Source organism: Balaenoptera physalus, assembly GCF_965194825.1.
Source record: "Balaenoptera physalus genome assembly, chromosome: 20".
Lineage (NCBI taxonomy): Eukaryota > Metazoa > Chordata > Mammalia > Artiodactyla > Balaenopteridae > Balaenoptera > Balaenoptera physalus.
In genome coordinates, this window is record NC_138901.1 from 58750769 (window position 1) to 58772741 (window position 21973).

The window sequence follows — 21973 nt, forward strand, 5'->3', positions numbered from 1 at the left end:
ATTGTGGAGAAACCTTGCCCAAGAAGGCCACGAAAATGTAAAGCCACACATACATTTTTTACAGCTGTTGAAATTGCATTTTAAAAATTTATAGTTCTTCTTTTTCCTTCATTGACAGATACAAAGCTGAAGTCTGTAGGATGATGAGAGTAAACGTTGAACCCACTTGAACTCTTCGTCGTATCACATATTTCAAAAGACGGTGGCGGCCTAGCCTTCGAAGCGTCCGCGCGTTAGAGGGGCCATCCCGCATCAGGCTGGCCGCCGCCGGAAGGGCGCATCGGCCACAGATACACAGAGGTGTCTGACAGAGTCGGAGCCCAGAATTCGGAGCTACCGCTCTGAGCTGTTTCCACCAAGACAATGCACTCGGCCTTCCTAGACGCCTGCGTGGGCTGACTGCGCTCTGGCCGCATGCCTTGTTCCAGGCATCCTGGGACATCAGCCCTCCCAGAAACTCCAGGGGTCTCTTGCTGGCAGCTGGCAAGAGCATCACACTCTCAGCTGGCTTCTGAAGTACGTGCCTTCTTGGTTCCACTCAGCACATGGTTAATGCCACCGCTGTGCTTGCCTGCTCTGAGGATTGCAGAGTACGCTGTCAAACTCTTAACTCAGCCCAGGCTACCCTCTGAGGAACCCCTGGCTAACTTCTCACAGCTAGAGAGCGCCTCCCAAGGCACTGGCCTCTCTGCCCATCAGCCACCCTGTGACTGATGGGATCAGCATTTCATGGCACATCGGTAACCTTTTTGACGCTAAGATTCACTGGCTGGCAGCTCTGCTGTGAGGTGAGCTGTGGTTCTATTTCCCCATGCTAAGCAGCCATTTTTACTGCTCAGACCAATATTTTGATATGTCTTGTTCTATTCCTGATGCCTGTGGGCATTTTCTCTATGCTTTATTAAATATTTCCTGTCTTATGTTCTTTACAAAAATGCCCTCCACTTTTAAGTCATGTCATGGTTATATATTCTGCTTCCTCGGTTTGTAAACTCCTTTGGCAAATACCATATTTACTCACAGAAGTGTCTAACATATGTATTTTAATGTAAAGAAGAAAATGCAAAGCCTCATTGCCATTGGTTGAGGAATACTTCTGATCGTTCCCTTTGCTGTGTGGGTCATGACTTGTCCCTGGTGGATGTTCTCTGCGAACTAGGGCTTAGGGAATATGTCAGCCAGGATAATCTGCTTTTCCATTCTGCAAACAAGTCAAAGACACACATATTCTTCTGGAATTTTTCTTGATTTCACCAGTATTTTGGCCACTGTTCTAATGAGTCAGGAGCTTTTGACTTTCTGTTGCATACCCCTTGGGATATGTGTCACATTTAGGAATAGTGACAACTCAGGAATAGAAGGAATTCAAGAGTGAATACTTAAAAGATGGTCCAAAGGGAATGGCAGCCACTGACTGTCTTCAGAAGGTTATAATCTAGCTGGGAAACTAAAAAGGCATAATGAAGTAGCTTGGGTCACCTTCTAAGCAATGCGATTGCAGGTTTAAAAGTACAGTGTACAAGTTATTTGCAGGGAAGGAGCCATATTTTAGGCATCTGTTTGATCTTCATCAACACCTAGAATGGTGCAAACATATAGAAAGTGCCCCCTGATTCCAGCTTACAAATTCCCGATGTTCCAAGTTTCTTTAACTTAATCATTCTTGTTCCCAGCAACAAATTGGAATCTGGATTTGACTTGAGCACACACAAGCTGGGTATCCTTGGGTATTTACTAAACCTCCCCAGTAGACTCCATTTCCTGATCTATAAAAGGATAATGAAGTGATACCTCATAAAGGTGTTTGAAGAATAAATAATACAACGACTTAAAACTTAGAACAGTGTCTGGCACCCATTATTAATTCCATAGATATTAACAATTGTGATTTCTATGCCCCCATCTTTTGTTACTTCTTATTGTGAACTCTCTGTTGCAGTGAAGTAGTTTCCTTTCTGATTCATGTATGAAACAAGACATGCTTGTTTCATCGATTATTTCAGCTACCCAGTAAACATTTTCAGAGCATTCCTATATGCCAGGCTCTTAGGTAAGCTCCCCACTGCCACCATGGAATGTCCGCCTCTCTTTTGTATCATTCATATATCTCATGTATAATCAAAATCCAGCTCAGGACTTACCCAGACATTTTTTTTGCAGTTATCCTACCTGCTAGAGGAAGGGTCGTTTGGCCTGGAAAGAGACAAACTGTTACATTAAGATAGTTGTGAAGAAATGAGAGTCCAGTCTAGAGAGTTGGTGGTAGAAATGAAAAGAAAGAATGCTCAGGAAACTGGTTAACTGGTACTTTCCTGGGGGAGGAGAAATTAACGTTTGGTAGCAGTGTCGAAGGGAGACTGAGGTTTCACACTATACCTTTCATACCTTTTGAATTTTTGTGCTGGGTGCCTGTTTAATTGCTTCAGAAATAAAAAGTGGTGATTTGTCCAAAGAGGATCCCTCTTTCTTTTGAAAGAACGGATGTAACTGAAAGAAGCGCGCCCACAGAATTAAAGAGATCAGAGACGGAGGAGTTGAGATCCACGAGGTAAGTGTTCAGTGGCCACTTCTGTCTCTTTTCTGTACACTAGACTCCATCAATCAGCATGTTGAAAACTATGGACGTTGAGGTTGTTTTCTAGGAATGTGTTGGCTTTCTGGTTCAGATTGGTCCCTTTGTACTAGCAACCCACACGTGTAAAGTCCCATCAGTAGAAATCTGCACTTCCAAGTGTCTAGTCATAGAATTCCCTGAGAATTTGCTTTATAAAGAAAAAAGAAAATGGCTCTCAAGAGGCCTATGGGAGTGCTCATAATTCAAAGTTATTGAGAGAGAGGGTGAGGATCATTCAAAAGCCCTTTATAATTTGGATTTGTCATGTATTACATGGCTCTTTTTAGTAGTTGCGGATTGAGTTTTGAAATGATACATTACTTAGTCCTAATTTAAAATAGGTGTGGGAGAGGGAAGGTTTGTATCTGTGAGCACTGGTGGGTAGAATTGTTCAGGAAGTTGCGGGAACTGTGCTGTGCTAAAACGCAGGAATCCAAAGGCTTGTATGTAAAGCATCCTATTAAGCGCTTAGCAGAGAAGAAGCTGGGCTATATTTGGTGCCTGACACCCAGCAGTTCCACCAGCACAGAGCATGTAATCTGTGTGTGGATAAGGGAGTTTGGTGACCCTTCGTGGAGAAATTTCAGAGAAGAATAACTAACTCCCTTAAGACTAAACCAATGTTTGTTTGTTTTCCTAATGACAAAAGTAATATAGGTATATGGACATTCTAGAAGTTTGGAAAAAGAACAACAAAACAATGAAAGTCAAGATAGTTTCTTAATGGTGGAATTAGAGAAAAATGTATTCACTTCTGCACATCTCAACATTCACTTACCAACTTGTATCAGGTTAATTTAATTATGCAATTAAGAGGTGTAATAAGTATGTTTGGGTCTCAATTATTCTCCTCTTTATCAAATAGTAGACATCAATTCATGTTAGTCAAATGATTAAAAATAAATGAACATTATTTTGGTAATGCCACTATGTTCATAGCATTTTACAGCCTGTAAACATCTTATGGACATTATCTTACTTTTGTCTTTCAAAGCTCTGGCATGTGGATGGGGCAGATAAACTCTCCTCATTTTATATTTGAAGAACCACGATTCAGAGGGTACGTGAAGTGGCTTGCCTAAGCAGGGTGGAGCTCAGATCAAGATTTCCTGCTCCACTCTCCATTGCTCTTAATGCCTAATATATGTAACTCTGATTGCTGTTCATTCTAGGACTGCTCTAACTCCTTTAGGTGGACTATTAGGATGTAAGTTAGTAAACTGCTAGCCTTCACCAGACATCTTACAACGTTCTGGGGAAGGTAAGGTGATATACTCATATAAATTTACCAGTAGTTATTCTGGAATGCAGACAATTTTAAGTGTGCACCCCCAGAGTTGATGGGATGGAATAGTCCTTGCCCCCAACCCTTTGCCCCCCTGTTCTCTCAGTCACCTGGAAGTTAGTGCACTGACTGTAACAGTACACACACATTTCTTTAGTGCAGGGATGGGATCTGGTAGAGGAATGAGGGAAGGCTTCATAGAACTGACATCTGAGATGGTCCAGGAAGGAGTGGGTAGGATTTGACAGGTGGAGATCCAGGAAGAAAGAAATTCTGGGGGCCAGAACGGAAACAGAAAGAACAAAGGCGGGAAGAGGGGAAGCCTGAAGTCTGTCTGAGGAAGAGGGAGCTGTCTCGTCTGATGACAGCCGTACGGATGTGTAAGGGAGACGTCGAGGGAGACAAACTGAGACTAGATGTGTCAGAAGCTGTTTCTGTGACTAACCCATTCAGAATGAAATGTCTTTTTCCCAAACCGTAAACGAGGCTGACCAGAGCACCTGCTGCAGGAGCTTCCTGCCTTCGTCCCCAGACCACTGATCCCCGGCCACCCCGTTTCCTTATTTTTCATTCAGTTCTGCACGGTGGTTGGCTTTCCATCCCCCATAGCCATACTCACCACAATAGCCTTTCACTGTTGGGCTCCTCTTCTGCCCTTGATCTGCCCTTGCTCTCTTCCTCCCTGGGCCATGCTTGCTTATACTGTCAGGACAGCTAACTCCTCACCCTCTCCCTTGACCATGGACGGTCCTTCCGCCCACTGAGGCCTCTCAAAGCTGGAAACAGCTGTGACTACTACTCAGCTCCTACGCTGTCTTCCCAAACCCACTCACGGCATGTGACGGCAAGGGGCCTTGAAGGCTAGACACAAGAGTTTGACTTGAATAAAATAGATATTTAGTCCCCCAAGTATGGGGCTATTAACCAAAACAATACTCCATGAATTTAGAATGCTGTACGATTGAGTACTAAAATCATCTCACACATGGTTTAAAGTAAAATCTACCCAATGTTTCTCTGAGAAAGTTTTATTTTATTTGACTGTGAAAAGATTTTTAAAGTCAGTTTTTAGGAATGGAAAAAATATTCAATTAACCCAATCTTGTTTTCCTTTGTACCAGTTGCAAGGAAAAAAGCTCAATCAAAATAATTTTTATTCTGTCCTACCAAGACCATCCCCCTCAAAAAAAAAAAAAAAAAAATCCCCAAAAAAGAAAATTTAAAAAAGAGTGTGAGTTTCGGGTGGGAATGGAATTCTCATGGTCAGAGGAGGAAAGATTTCTGCTCTTTCCGTGAACTGGACATTTCAAGGAGAACCTAATGTGATTCAGCTTCCTCAAAACTGCTGCTTTTTGTTTGCTTTTGGCTTGTCCTGGTTGAGCAACTGGGCCAGTGGACAGGCGTTGATGAAAACAAGGCTGAGCTCCAAGGCTAAGGAGTATTTTTAGGTCTCGAGGAAGGTTTTTTTATTTGAAGGAAAGGATGATGATGTCATCCAAAGCACTAGTCTTGTGCAGAAGCCGGCACTTGGCAGGACTCAGGAAGCATACTTCAAAAGGAATGCAGCCAAAGGCCAAGCACTGAGAGACCAAATACTGTGGAGGAGACCCAGTTGTTCTTCTGGCCTATCTGAAAAAGTTGACGGCAGATGTTTGAGTGGATTTTCTCATTCTTTGTCCCTTTTATAAACTGTCAACGAACACAGGCATTTGCTCTGTTTTGATTGCCCCATGGGAGACTGAAGCCGCATGTTCTGTATTTTTCCCCATTGAGCAATAAGAATAAAAATAACCATTGAAACCCCCAAGATACATCATATCCTCATGGAAAGTGTTAGCTGGCCATTTTTGAACAATCCTGAAAGTAAAAATTATGTGAAGAAACAATGGATTGAAGATTGGATGCCTGTGTGTGTACACACGTGGGTGTATTGTGTGTTTACATGTACCCAGCATGCATTCATATGCTTAATAAAAAGTGCCCTGTGCAGTCAGGAAAAAGGCAGGAATGACAGCTGTTCAAGACTCATCACAGGGTAGCTGGGTGTTTAGATAGGCCTTCTCCCCTGAGGTCTTACTAGAACAAATGATTCTAACTTAGAATTCGGAAAATCAATAATTTAGGTGAAACAAGGAAATTGAGCTTCTAGGAACTGTCTTCAGTTGAATCTTGTGATTTTTGTTGAGCTACTCAGGACCCGTGGGCAAAGGCTTATGAACAAAAATTCTTTATCTGCAGACTGCTTTTTTTTTTTTTTAATTTTTATTTATTTATTATTTATGGCTGTGTTGGGTCTTCGTTTCTGTGCGAGGGCTTTCTCTAGTTGCGGCAAGTGGGGGCCACTCTTCATAGCGGTGCACGGGCCTCTCACTATCGCAGCCTCTCTTGTTGCGGAGCACAGGCTCCAGACGCACAGGCTCAGTAATTGTGGCTCATGGGCCTAGTTGCTCCGCGGCATGTGGGATCTTCCCAGACCAGGGCTCGAACCCGTGTCCCCTGCATTGGCAGGCAGATTCTCAACCACTGCGCCACCAGGGAAGCCCCTAGACTGCTTTTAACAATCTCCGGTATTGTGGGGAAGTTCTTCCAAAGGTACCATAGACCAGCTTTACTCAAAATGTGTCCTTGGTCCAGCACGACTGAAGAGAAAGGGATTTTGTGGTCACATAAACTTGGGACACGCTGCCCTCCATGTCCTCCTCCTGAAGAGTAACTGTGCACATTGGCATGGATGAAGGCTCTTAGCATAAGTCTGACTTTATTGTTCTAAGTTTTTCATATACTGATTTAGCTATGGGACTTTTTTTCTTTCCCACTTTGTACTTGCACCATACTGCTAATGGCAGAAAGTATTTACACAACACATAGCTGTTCCTGAGCTTGATTTTTCTGTGTGTATGTCATTAATTACATCAAAGGTAATCAAAGTGGAGTCTGTGTGGACAGACCGCTGTATGTGGTCAGAGTCACCTGGGAACTAATTAGAAATGCAGACTTGGGGCCTCCCCCCTGAGACCTACTGAATCAGAATCTCTGCAGGTGGGGCCCAGGAATCTATATTTTCATAAACTCTCCTTGGATTCTTATCTCTACTAAAGTTTGAGAAGCCCCAGGGCAGCTGTTCAGTCAGAACTGAGGCCGACGATTACGTGTCTTAATGACAACCAATCCGCCATACTTTATGGATTCTCTCCTTGGTTTTTAAGCCCTCACCCAACCAGTCCAAACTTAGTTTACTTTTATCCCCAGCTCCACACCCTGCTTCCCTGTCTTCTGTGTGTACTCTGTTCTCACAGCCACCAAGCCTTGCTAATGCTGTCTTCACCTATTTTTATGCCATAGACCCCTTCTCAGAATGTTTTTAAATGCATACAGTGAAATACGTAAAATTTTGAAAGAAACTTATACTGAAGTTATACTGAAATAGTTAGCAAAATATTTTGAAAGCTGTGTTGCTAAAAGAAGCAAATATATTTGCACTTTATCATATAAGATCTAGAGGCAGATCTGTAACTGTTATAATTTCGAAGTGGTGATGTCTATAAACAATATTTTGAAATATCTACAACCACTGAAGTATGATATGAAAATATCTGTAAATTCTTTTGGTGACAAAGTCACAGGTACTGCTACTAGTAGTGGGGTTTGTCACCATATTTGAAGGAAATGGGCTCTAAGTTAATTTTCCATGATTAACTTGCTAATTTCTGACTACCTATCCAAACACCACTTAGTTTTCAAGACCCAGCAGATTTTTTCACCCATTCCAACCTCCACTGAGAACACACATTTCGGGAGTTTTTGTGTAAATATAACAATAACACCCAGCAAGGCACTGCAGCTGTTCATAAAATTCGACTTTGTGTTTTATCTCTCCCATCTCAGTGTAGGTTTCTTGGAAGCAGGGACCGGACTTGTGCTTCTTTTGAAATTCCTTCATCAGCGGCAACCAACCTGGTGATGGGCAGATGTACTCCAGTGGTTCTCAAACCTGGACACACATCAGAATTATGTGCAGATGCTTGGGTCCTATGCCCTAGGCCAGTGGTTGTCAAAGTGTGGCCCCCAGACCAGCAACATCAGCGTCACCTGGAAATTTGTTAGAAATGCAAATTTTTGAACCCTACCCCAAACCTCCTGAATCAGAAACTCTGGAGGTGGAGGGGACAGCAGTCTGATTTTGATTTGCACTAAAGCTTGAGAATCACCGCCCTAGAGATTCTGATTCAGCAAGTATGGGGTGGAATTCAGGAAACTGTATGAAAAAAGTACCATTATTCACTAAACTCCATGAGGTGAAGGGTACGGTTTAGTTTTGCTCACCATTCTTTCTCCAATACCTGTCTCAGTGCCTGGCATATGGTCAGGACTCAAAATTATTTGTCAAATAAAAGAAAGAAATGTGACGTTTTTGAAGCCCACTAATTAAGTAATGAACAGCTGTATGTCTTATTGTCTGGGGACTTCTGTAGAAACTAGGTGGAGCAATCCTTTTGGAAGATGAGTATTCTCTCCCTGCCATTTATTGCAGGGCAGCATCAACTGTTTAATAAATGATGCACCTGTGGCTCATCTAATAGTTCTAGCTACTGATTTAAGTTGTGGGAGAATTTTGAGAAACAAGACTTAAAAAGTAAAAGTGTTCAGCAAGTCAAATTAAATTTTGCATTATTTTTTTTCTATCAGGAGAACTTGCCACGTTGAGCTTGTTACCAAACCAAACTGGGTCCATCGCCTGACGTGCAACAAAGCCACTCGTCTGACGCCGGACTGTGGAAGGTAAGGGCAGCACTTATTGCAGGCGCCAAGCCAGGAGGATGCGCAGCTCATGCTCGAAGACCTGAACTCCCTGATGACTTTCAGGAAAGAGTTTTTAAAGACAGTGTGAAGGAGGGGGTCGCAGGTGTGCGATCAGCTCATGCACAACTCTCTCATTGGTTGATGGTGAGGTAACAGGGTGATGTTTCAGGAGTCTCAATCAACCTTCTGGTTCCAACCTTTCTGAGGTCTGTGTGCCTAGTGGTCAGCAGTTTTCATCTGGCGGGAGTTTGGTTTCTGTAAAAACAACCCAAGTATATGGCTCAGGATTTTATCTATAGCCCTTTGAGGAGGAACTAAGATTCCTTGACTTTGTTTTATGGCTAAACTGTTATTGTTTTGTCTTACTTGACTGCTTTCCTTTGTTTTTGCATCTCGTCACTTCTCTGATTAAATTTGCTCTCTGGAACTCAGGAAAGGCCTAGGAGGCTAAAGGTTTTCTACAAAAAAGAGGTGAGGGACAGAGGGTGGGGGGTTTTCCCCAGGAAGGCCCCATAGGGTCCTTCTCGTTTCAAACGCTCTGGGGTTTTCTGATCTTTCTGACAACAGTGAGTATGATATGAGCTCTTGTACCCTATAGAATGAAGGAGGAAAATCCTTCTGCATTCCACCTTCAGATATAGGTAGAATAAACTAAAGCTACAAAGGGGTGTCATTTACATTCAAATAAAAGGTTGTCAGAGACTATACTTTGCTCTTTAAATAGTGTGTCACTGGTGTGTTGATCCTACTATGTGCAAATCGTTGTTTAAGACCAATCAGGGAAATCTGAAATGTATTCCTACTCTCCAAGAGCTCAAACCCAGGAGAGAAGGTGGGGCAGGAATACAACTAGAATCCCTCCTCATCCTCATTAGTGCTCGACAGAGCCCTTATCCAGTGTATTTCTTTTTTTGTTTATCTGTTCACTTGTTTGTGAGTTTATTGTCTAGTGCCTTTACACTAGAATGTAAGCTCCAAGAATCTCATCCACCACTGTATCTGACCAGCAGTTAGGGTGTTTCCTGGAGCCTGGTGGACACAATAACTATTTCTTTAGTGAAATGCTTATAAAGCACATACAAAGTTAAATGTGTGAGTTACCACTTTTCAAGTGTTAGATCCCACATTTGGGTCTTTATTTTCACCAAGCTCTGGATTCACATGGCTCTGCGCAGTTCAAGTCTTGGTTCTGAAATTTACTGCCATGTGGCCTTGACCACATTTACTTAACTTCTGACAGTTTCTGTTGCTTCCTTCACTGTAATACTGTGAGGACTAAAGGACATAATGCAGATACGGTTCTTAGCACAATGCATGGTAATTATTAGCGGTTATGGAAACAGAACATTTTAAGCTTTGTCTTCTTAAATTCAACCCTAACTAGAAATTATAACTGAAGACAGAAACTACAGACCCTGGGTGGCAGTTTTAAACAAAAACTTGATGGGGATGGGGGAGCTGTGAGAAAATGAGCTCTCCCCTGGTCATCACATGCTGTCAGAGGAAAAAGATTAGCACGTATTTACGTAAGATTTAAGATAAATCAGTAGTCCCTCTGCATTGTCCCGCTGAAGTTTAATTTCTCTCTAAGTCTCTTTATTAAGATGAGCAAAGAGATTTCCTGTAATATTTTAAAATGTGTTTTGCTAGTTCCAAGGATCTTTGACTCATAATTGTGAAGCTATGAATGTTTTTATAAGAAACTATATACATTACAAAAATTTTTTTTCTTGCTGCAGCCGCTGTGGAGAACAGTATGGAGGTTCCTTAAAAAACTAAAAATAGAGCTACCATATGATCTAGCAATCCCCCTCCTGGTCATATATCTGGAAAAGATGAAAACTCTAATTCAAAAAGAATTATATATACAATGGAATGTTATCCATAAAAAAGAATGAAATTATGCCATTTGCAGCAACATGGATGGACCTAGAGATGATCATACTAAGTGAAGTAAGTCAGACAGAGAAAGACAAATATCATATGATATCACTTATATGTGGAATCTAAAAAAATGATACAAATGAACTTACTTACAAAACAGAAACAGACTCACAAACATAGAAAACAAACTTATGGTTACCAAAGGGGAAAGGGTGGGGAGGGAGGGATAAACTAGGATTTTGGGATTAGCAGATATACACTACTATCTATAAAATAAACAACAGGGACCTACTGTATAGCACAGGGAACTATACTCAGTATCTTGTAATAACCTATAATGGAAAAGAATCTGATAAAATTAATATATATATATCTGAATCACTTTGCTGTACACCAGAAACTAACTCAATGTTGTAAATCAACTATACTTCAATTTAAAAAAACGAAAAAAGTTTTTCTTGTCATTGTTTGTAGAAAGCTGATTTAGCTCGCTTCAGGTGGTAAACTGTGTCATCAGAGGAAATTTTACTCAATGACCTTGTGATAATTAAACTCACCATGACTTCCAAATATGACTCCAGTTTACTCCAGCAATATTAAAGGACTTTAAGATTAGGAGGGCAGCTAAAGGAATTCCCTCCTGAAGAAAGGTGTTCTACACATATAATTAAAGTGACTGAGAATAAGTTTAAAACACAAGGCAGGGCTGAATTTACCTTGAGAGTATTATTGTTTATTCTGTTGAAGTAATTTCAAGTTCTAGTCTTATTATTTGAGGCTTCAGTAATTCTACCAAAGGGAGTTTTTAATGTGTCTGCAGAAAATATATGTGTTACATAATCACTAAATAGCATTTTTCAGAGCCATGTTTTTCAAACTGTTTCTTTCCATTGCTGAGGTGAGATGGACCTTTCTGTGTGTTTTTCCAAAGAAGCTGCAAAGTCCCTGCTGGTGTGTTCTGTGAGGTGCATCGTCTGGTGGTGCAGGTGCCTCGCCTATGCCGGGGCACCCACCTGTGACGGCCGTGAGACCTGGTGAGAGAACTGTCAGATCATGAAGCTCTTCAAGCTTCTAGTTTCTCATCTGTCAAGTCAGGATAATAACACCTGTCCTTCTTTAAGGGTCACATACAGAGTTGTGTGCAGAGGGTTTTGTAAATGGCAAAACACTGTATAACACTATATGTACGTATGTGTGCATGCGTATGTATCTATGTATATACATGTATACATACATATTACATATATGTAAACTATTAAATATACACGTGTAAGTTATTTCTGCCAATGTTCTTTAATGGTTTGCTTTTATAAACCCCTTGGGAGGTGCTCATCAAGGGATTTCTGTGGGTCTAGAACTTGCTACTCACTCTCTAAACCTCAGTTAGTAACACTGAATATGACTGGTCCTCATCTTTAAGAGCACAAGATAGAGCATTCTTTTCACAGTTTAACACTACCTTGGTTTTCTTTCTCTTGCTTTTCTTTTTCTTGTGAAAAGTATTGGGAAATGCAAATTAGTAAACACTTACTAACCCTGGATCTTCGCAAGAAGAGTCTTCTTATTCCTTGACAACTGCTTCTTACTGGGGGAACTGGGCCTTGGATGGCCAAGGGACAGGTCTGGCCTGAACAAAAAGCCCTGCTGGCCAGGAAGGATCTGGCTGTCACTTGGCACAAACGTCCCTTCTCTTGTGACAGCCTCTCACAGACTTGATGAGCCTGCCTCCAGACTTCCAAGGCTCTTCTCTCAGACCTCTTTCCTCCTGCAGCTACGTGCTGGTGAAGTTAGTTTTTTTAACAGTAAATAATACATTGCTCTGTGTAGTGATAAACTTTTTAAAATGAAGGATGCAGAGTAAAAGTGAGCCACCTCCTCCCCTCTGTCCCTTCTGTCCCCATTAGCTGGAGCATGCCCTCCAGACCAGTTGATGTGCAGCTTCCATATAAAGACATCTTCCTATACATTTTGCTCTACGTTTTCCAAACCTTTTCATATCAGAGTATATGTCGATACACCTATTCCATAGTATGAATGTATATTGTTTAACTTCTGATGGATATTTCTTTCTTTGTCTTCTTTCTCACTGTTTCTCTTTGCTGTTACAAATGATGCTCCCAGCAGACATTCTTGTACACACACACACACACACACACACACACACACACACACACATTTCTGAAGAACATTTGTAATCTTGTTTTATACAGTTAGTTATTTAATGTAGCTAAATTTTATTTTAATACATAATGTGATGTAACTGTACTTTGAAAGAATTAGATATCCATTCATTCCCAACCATTTATTGAATAGACCATCTTGTTCCTGTTGGTCTAAGACGTTAAATTTATCCTGAGCTAAATTTGCACATATACCTGCTGCTGACTCCTCTGGTGATTTATTTGTCTTTCTACAGATCTATTTGTCTGTACCAACCATACTTTCCATGTCATGCAGTGAGGATAATCTTATAGGAAGTTTTCAAATCTGGTGGGGCAGGTCTTCAAACACTGTTCTCAAAATGTTTTCATTATCCTTGTTCACTTTTTTCTTCTGGCTGAGCTTTGGTGTTAGCTTCTCAAGTTCCATTTTAAGAATTACATTGGAAAATTTTAAAAATTAACATATAGTAGAACTAACTTTGGGGGGAATGTACAGTTCTGTGAGTGTTGACATGTGTGTAGACTTGTGTAGGCACCACCACAGCCAGGATACAGAACAGTTTTATCAGCCCTTTTATTGTCAGACCCTTCTCCAGCCATAGCCCCTGACAACCACTGTCTGTTCTCTGTCACTATAATTTTGTCTTTTTGAGGATGTTATATACATGGAATCATATAGAATGTAGCCTTCTGAGACTGATCTCTCACTCAGCATAGTGCCTTTGAGATTCACCCAAGTTCCTGAGTTATTGTTAAGTAGTATTCCATGGCATGGATGTACCCCACCTTATTCATTCTCCTCTGCTGAAGGACATTTAGGTTGTTTGCAGTTTGGGGACACTATAAAGAGAGCTATCTTAGACATTCATGTACAGATTTTTGTGTGAACATAAATTTTCACTTTCCTTGGCTAAATACCAAGATGTGGGATTGCTGGGTTGCATGCTGAGTTTATGTTTAATTGTAAAAACTGCCAAACTCTTTTCCCCAGCGGCAGTCCTATTTTGCATACCCACCAGCGATGTATGAGAGTACAAGTTCTTCCGTATCCTTGTCAGCAGTTGGTGTTGTCAGTACTTTTCATTTTAGTCATTCTGATCAGTGTGTACTGGTATCTCATCATGGTTTTAGTTTGCATTTCTCTAATGATTAATGATGTTGAACATCTTTTCTTGTGCGTATTGGCCATCCTCATATCCTCTTTGGTGAAAGTGTTCAAATCTTCTGCTCATTTTAAAAATGGGTTTTTTTCCCCTTACTGTTGAGTTTTGAGAGTTCTTTATATATTCTGGATACAGATCCTTTTTGTGTAGTGTATATGATTTAGGTTTTACATTGGAACTTTGATTGGCAATGTATTTAATTTATAGATTAATTTAGGAAGCACTGAGATCGTTACAGTGTAGCATCTTTATATCCAGGAACATTATAGTGTTTTTTAAATGATTCAAGTCTTTTATGTCCTATGAAGTTTTATAGTTTTATTCATATGCATCTTGCTCATTTTTAGTAGTTTTATTCCTAGATATTTTGGAGTTTTTGTTGCTACTTGAGTGAGATTTGTTTTCCATTATATTTACTAATTCATTTATAGTTGATGAATGTAGTTGAAAAGAAAGCTGTTGTTTTTTGTGTGTTGATCTTGTGTCATAACTACTTAATAAAGGGTCTTACTAGTTGTTTTCTTTAGGCAGGTTCCCAGAAACAACTCCTTCCCTCTCACTTCCTGTCCTTCCCTTATGTAAACTAGGGATGGGAGTGGAGTTGGGTGTTGGTCCTGTGAATTCTGCTGAAATGACAGATGCTGGCCATCGCTGAGGGTCAGGAACTGGCCCCAGTTGCTGTGAGGTACTTAATGCCATTGTTCTCAACTGTGGGGTTCAAGAGCTAATCGCATCAGACAAACACATTTTATCAGTTCATATTTATTCAGCTCAAGTAACAGAGTAGTTAAGTGACATTTACTTTTTAAAATGTGTTTTCTTTTTCTCACATAACAAGAAATCTGGAGGTAGGCCATTGCTGGTGTTGGTTCACTGCTTCAGTAATACCACTGGGACTCCAAACTCCTTTAGACTTTTTTAAAAATAGACCTTTTACTTTGGAATAATTTTAGATTCACGGGAAAATCACAAAGAAAGTACGAAGAGTTCTCATATACGCTTCCCCCAGTTTCTCATAACATTAATGTCTCGTGTAACTAAAGAACATTTGTCAAAAGTAAGAAGTCGGTACATTACTATTAACTAAACTACAGGCTTTTTTGGAATTTGGAATTTCGTCAGTTTTCCCAGTAATGTGTTAGTCCTGTTCCAGAGTCCAATCCAGGGTACCACATTGCATTTAGGCTTCATGTCTCCTTAGGATCCTCTTGTCTCTTTCTAAGTCTTCACTTGTTTTTCATGACCTTGACACCTTTTGAAGAGTACTAGTCAGTTTGCAGAATGTTCCTCAATATGGTTTGGCTGGTGTTTTCTCATACTTAGCCTGGAATTGTTGGTTTGGGGGGCGATACCACTGAGGTGGAGTGCCCTTCTCACTGCATCAGATCGGGGGGTACGTGATATCAACATGATTAATCCCTGGTGATGTTAGCCTTGTGATTGTCAGCTGATAGTGTTGAACTTGATCACAGAAGTAGTGTCTGCCAAATCTTTCAGTCTTTTTATTATGGAGAATTTGAAACATACACAGAAGTAGAGAGAAGATGCATGTATGTCTGTCTTCAATAGTTATCTATTTATGATTGATCTTGTTTCATCTATACCTACACTCACTTTCCCAGCAGCCCCCACTGGGCTATTTTGTAGCAAGTTATAGACATCACAGTATTAATGTATAAATATTTCAGTATGGATCACTAAAAGATAAGGACTTCTAGAAAAATAGCCACAATATCATTAACATTTCTTAAAAATGTAACTATAACTTTGAAGCTGTTTCTGTTTTCCCACTCTGCCCTCCTTGGCATGTGGTTCTTTATCTTGCTGTTTAACAGTTGCAAGAGAGCTTCTCTGGCTTCAGCCATCACATCAAAATTCAAGGCCAGGCACTGGGAGGCAGAGTAGCAAGAAATCAGCTTTCCCAGACCCCTCCTTCCCTCACTTGCACCAGCAGACTTCCGAATGTGTTTCATTGGCCAGAACTATGTCACGTGGCTACCACAAGTAACAAAGGAAGTTGGAAAAGCAAGTGTCTGGCTTTCCAACCTCTGTAATAGAGGATTACGTGGAATAATAAGGTGGGGCATAGTTGTTAAGTAAGCCATCATACAGTGTCTTTCACACTAATTTGGGAAGAGAAAAATTTCATTTGGTACCTCTCTCCATTCTGTGAAACTAGTCATTAGGACTGGACGAGGACAGAGTGGAGTTGGCAGCAGGAGTAGCTGAGCTTGCTGAGCCATGGCCATGATCGTGTGTTACTGCCCTTGGCTTGATGAGGCCTTCAGGCTGGGACATGGCTGAGTTTGTTAGTGGAGGCTGGAGCCGCATGGGGCTGGAGCCAGGCAACCACTGTAATTTGTCCTCAAACTACTTGAAGAAGTAGGTGACATTTAAAGAATGTCATTCCATAGGACATAAAATTGGGGCATTTCTACATTACTGAATAGACTAAAGTAAGTACGTGCACTACCAAAGTAGTGAGTCTGTAAGAAAAGTTTAATTTTGATGACTTTAGCAAGAGTTTTGCAAAAAAAAAAAAAAAAAATTAGAAAGAAGCTACCAATTTTCAATGAATCTAAGGTGTACCATTGTTTTATATATTTCTAGGAAAGAAAACGTGCTGCCAATAAACTATGCTGGGCCATTGAGTCTAAGGCACATCCTGACTTCAGAAATGTTGAAATGTGGGGAAATGTATCTTAGTATTGATGAAATATGGTACTTAAGATTTACACAAGTAAATTTTGAGTTTTATATCATAGTATTTAAACTTTATAAAAATTGAGTCATAATTGGATCAATGGAATTTCACCTATGTAACTAACATGGAGATTAAGATGTAACACTTTTTCACCATCTCAGGAAGTTTCCTTGTGTGCCTTCCCAGTCAGTCCCAATCACAAAGGTGGCCACTTTCTGATTTCTTTTTTCACCACAAATTAGTTTTGTTTGTTCTGGAACTTAATATAAATGGAATCCTTCAGTTTGTACTCTTGTGTCTGGCTTCTTAATTCAGCATAATGTTTTTGAGATTTATCCATCTTTGTAAAAATATAATAGTTGCTTATCTATTCTGTTGATGGACATTTGGGTTGTCTCCTTTTTTTTTTTTTTTTTTTTTACTACTATAGTAAAAGCTTCTATGAGCATATGTCTACAAATCTCTGTACAGAGTTGAATTTTTATTTCTTTTGTGTAAATACCTAGAGTGGAATTACTAGATTGTAGGGTGGTGTATGTTTAACTTCATAATAAAATACCAAACAGCTTTTCAAAGTGGTTTTACCTTTTTATACTCTTACCTGCAAGGTATAAGAGCTCCAATTTCTCCATATCCCCCAAACACTAGAAATTGTTAGTCTTTTAAATTTTAACTAAATAGAAGGTGTAAAGAAGTATCTCATTGTGGTGTTTTAATTTGCACTTCCCTGATGGCTAATGAAGTTGAGTGTATTTTCACGTGCTTCTTGACCACTTGGATATCTTCTCTTGGGAAGTTCTCATTCAGATCTTTCATCTGTTTTTTAAAATTGAGTGATTTGGTATTTTCTTAATGAATTGTAGGAATTCTTAATCTCTCCTGGGTATTGAGTTCTTTCTCATCTATACATTTTGCTAGGAACAATCACTTAAATGAAGGAAAACCATTAGAGCTGAAGCAAGTTGTGAAACTGAAGTCAAACTAACATTTACTGAATGGCTACCAGAGAGGAGGCTCTTCATGGCCAATATTTCCCCTCATCCTCACTATGCAGGGGGAGAATTATTTTCTTCACTTTTGCTCTATGATCCTGGAACATAGAAAGGTTCAGTAACTTGCTCAATGCTGCCCAGCTTGTAAAGACTGGGATTCAAAAAGCTCTGTGTGAATCCTTCCTTTAAAAATACTTCTTGGGAATTCCTTGGCAGTTCAGTGGTTAAGACTCAGTGTGCTCACTGCCATGGCCCAGGTTCAATCCCTGATCGGGGAGCTAAGATCCCACAAGCTGTGCGACACGGCCAAGAAAAAGAAAAAAAAAAAAAAAAAAAAACCCACAATAAAATAAAGATCTTTAAAACAAAACAAAACAGAACTTCTTAAAAAGAAGTAGACTTGTATTAGGTGGCCTCTATTTCCCCTTTTATCTTGAATTATATAGAAGGGACATTTAATTTTTTCAGTGCTTGGACCTCTATAATCTTTTTCTGTTCCTGAATTAGGGCTAGTATTCTTCACAGAATCAGATTATGGGCAATGGCGGATTTATAAAAAACAGCAATGATCCAGGATAAGGTGAACCAAGGAAAAAAATAGACAGAGGAATCTGAAGCAAGTTGAAAAGACAGTTTATATGCAGAGAATACTGAGGCAGAAGGTCAAGATGAAAGAGCAAATCAAAGCCAGGTCAGAAGTTGGAAGCCGGCAAGTCTCCAAAAGCTGGAGGTCAAGACAGAGCAGGGCTATAAAGTCAGGGAGGAGAAACAGATGCTCAGGGATAAAAGGGCCATGAAATTCACAAGAGGCCTGCCTGAAACATGTAGTTTTCCTGCTATAACAAGATCAACCATAAGCTTCCCAAAATATGACTATCCCAGATCTAGAAGCTCAAGGGGGTCCTTCAGTTCAAGAACCTGCCGTAACTGGCAGGTCCCATCAACACAGATGCCTGTGAAAACCTCCAGCCTTGTTCAGTTGGGACTCTTAGCTGTCAAGTTATAGAAGAAATGCAAATCTAATTTGGCATTAATTTATGCCAACAAACAAAAAAAATGTGTTGGTCTGTATTATTCAGAAATTGAAGGGAGTGAATCTGACTTCAGGCATGGTTCAGTTCTGGGATTCAAATGATGCCTCCAGGAATGTCCCTTTCTCTTGCTTTCTTGGCTATGCTTTTCTCTGTATTGGCTTCATACCTAGACAGTCTCCCACTCTGTGGTGGGAAATGTAGCCAGAGACAGGGCTAGCCTTTTATTGTCCTTCTGGTTAGAGAGCTCGAAGGAGAAAGAAAACCTTTGCCCAGGAGTCCCAGTACCAATTTTGATCGGCTGGCTCATGTCACCTTTTCTTCCTTAAGTAAGGTTACCAGATAAAATATAAGACTCTCAGTTAAAACTTAATTTCAGATAAACAAAGAATCATTTAAAAAGTATTTTAAAAGTCCTCTGTAATATTTGAGACATGCTTCTACCAAACGATTAATCTTTTATTTTTCTGAAATTCAGACTTAAGTGAGCATTGTATATTTTTATTTGCTAAACTTGGCAACCCTATCCCTACCCCAGTCACTTGTGACCGAGGGGATGGTGGACTCCTGAATCCTGGGAGTTGAGTTAGTTTCTGAATCATGGGGATTAGGAATGGGGGAGGGTTAGTTGCCTAAAGAGATTCGGGGCAGACAAAAAACTTGTGTCCACTCTACCTCCTCTTCCTTCCTGGACGCCCAGTTATGTGTAGACTTTGCCAGGATACCCATCTCACGTTAAAACTGAGATCATCATCTTCACCTTCTTTTTGGTAAAACTGCCCATTACTAACAACAAATGTCACCGTTCCTCTGGTTCCTAGTTGCAGAATTTTAAAGTTTATGTTCTTCACTTCCTGATTCATCTTTGGTACCTAAATCCATAGCTTGAAAGCCCAGTAACTACTTATACCTGTCTTACCAAAGAAAGTCTTGCATTGCAGTATCTGACTCAGTTACAGTCTAGTGCTAGCTCAGAGGCGCTCAGAGCGGTCCCCTTGGCAGTCAGTATGAACCTGGGAATTCAGATGCAGCACATTTGTTGATTCGAGAGATCATTCTGCTTTTTATAAAAATTTTAAAAATTATTATTTTGTGAAATAATGTATTGTGTCATAGGAGCAAAATTTAGACCTTAGCTGGGGTGGGGAATGAATTCAAGAATTTTTCCTATTTGTCAGGATTACTATTACAGCACTTTTATATCACCTTGTCATCTTCTCAACCTGTGTACCTCAACCATCTGTATGCATATCTGATAACTTTCAGAAGACATTCTTTTATGTCCAGTTATGTCAGTTTATATCATTGGCAAATGTTCCTTCAAAATTGTCAGAAGTCTTAGTAAACTGGGTTTACTCCCTTGGAAAAGTTCTTGTGATAGTTGCTGAAAAACCAGGCTATTTTATGGAAAAGTTCTTTCCTCTGGGAGCTATTGGATTTGAATGATCCGTATGTCTTCTTTTGAGCAGGTCACCCAAGAAATGAGTTGACCTTCGAAGGAAATTTCACAATAATCTTCCTCCGGCTAATCTCTGGCAATCAAAACTAATAAAATCAAGAGCTAGGGAAGCACTGACTCACCCTTTGAAATCTTAGGTTTATGTTGAGATTAGAGACAGTATAGGAATTTGAAGCTTCATATTAGTCTACGGGCTGGTGCTTTGATAAAAAACAAGCAACAACAACAAACAAACAAAAACAAACAAAAAGCCCATGTAGGTGACAAAGATGGAAGATAAAATAGACCAATATCAAGAAAAATGGCATTCTGAGTTTTGATCTCAGGGAACTAGGCCTTTGTGTTTCAGGAATGAGAGAAATGACGTATTTCAAACCCAAGTTAATGTTTTCCTCTTAGTTAAATTGTTCATGACTGAATGGTCTTTGTATATGTGAAGAAAATGATTCCTTCTCTCCCTTATGTTCTATTGAAAACAGTGGGACAATTATTATTATTATTATTATTACTATTTTTGGCTGCACCTCACAGCATGTGGGATCTTAGTTCCCCAACCAGGGATCAAACCTGAGCCGCCTACAGTGGAAGTCTGGACCACCGGACTGCCAGGGCAGCCCCATAATTAACTCTTCCTACTGATTAATCTGATAATACAAACTCTTAAATGTGTGGAACCCAAACTTAGAGCTTCTTGTAAAGATCAGATATTCAAAAGAAGTGTAATTCATCAAGGATTCCCCTTTGGGGGAAAAGTGCTTAAAAGGTCAGTCAGCTCTAATTAGATAAGTACAGTGGTCATAGGATCTAAAATATTAGATTTTAGAAGGTAGATTTGATTCGATTCAATCAGAAGGTGGAACAGTTGAGAGGGTCTAAGGAAAGATTAACGCATGAGAGTGGAGTGACCGTGCCAATCGCAAAAAGGATTTAAAAGGACACATTTCAGGTCCGTCAGTGGGAAATGGTGGAGACGGCATGGGGAAGAGGGGTTGGGCCCCTTTTACAAATATTTTCTTTAATAGAGGGACCTTGTGGAGGAAGAGTGACCTACAGCTTGTGTGGGAAAAGGGGAATCTGGTGAATTCACTATGACCTTAAGTGCCCAGAGGAACTTATGACCTTGGCTCAGGAAGCAACATGGTTATATGACAGACATTTCCTATAAACTCAGTGAGTAAAATCTGCTGTTTCAAGGTTTCTATGAAATAAATTTAAGGCATGTGATAAATATTTTATTTTAAAAATATATTGGTAATGGTTTATTGAAATTAGCACTATTTTCCACACCCTTTCTGGGTATATCAGGTTTAAATAAAGTATCTTCCGGAGAAAGAATAACTAGTATAATTAATAGTCACTTGCTATCTAGGTAAAGCCTTTTTGGTATAATTCCCCAAAATTGAGAGAGTAAATGAGTCTAACTGGGAAACACGCCTATTAGCAGGACATGTGTTTCCAAGTCTTTGTTTCCAACAAAATCAAAGAAAAACTCTAACTGACCTACCAACCGATCGTTAAAAATAGTTTTTTATAGACCGCTGTGTGATTTTAGGCATATAACTTGTGCACACAATAATAAAATATTAATTTCTATGATGAAATTCCTTTTCTTCTGTTTATATGAATGAAGCTTCAGCACTTGCATAAAAAGAAAAAAAAATAACAAAAGATTTAATTCTGGAAACTATTTCTCAAAATTAGTAATACTTATCCATGGATTTATGAACTCATTAAAATATAAAAAAGCCACATCCATCTCATTAAAAAATACCTTTCCAATACAACTTTACTATTTATGTTTGGTCATTATTTATCAAAACCTTTCACATACTTAGATTTTTTGATCAAATTTTTACTAACAATAATTGTAGTAATAGCA

General features: G+C 39.8%; 1 long non-coding RNA gene across 1 annotated transcript in view; it reads left to right on the top strand.

Annotated features, from left to right (window-relative positions):
• LOC309650283 overlaps positions 1–8653 on the top strand; it is a 490920-nt gene extending 482267 nt beyond the window's left edge. Inside the window, exon 12 of the long non-coding RNA XR_014257498.1 lies at positions 8586–8653. This is a non-coding gene — a long non-coding RNA (uncharacterized lncRNA). The remainder of the gene's footprint in view (positions 1–8585) is intronic.
• Positions 8654–21973: the final 13320 nt, after the last annotated feature.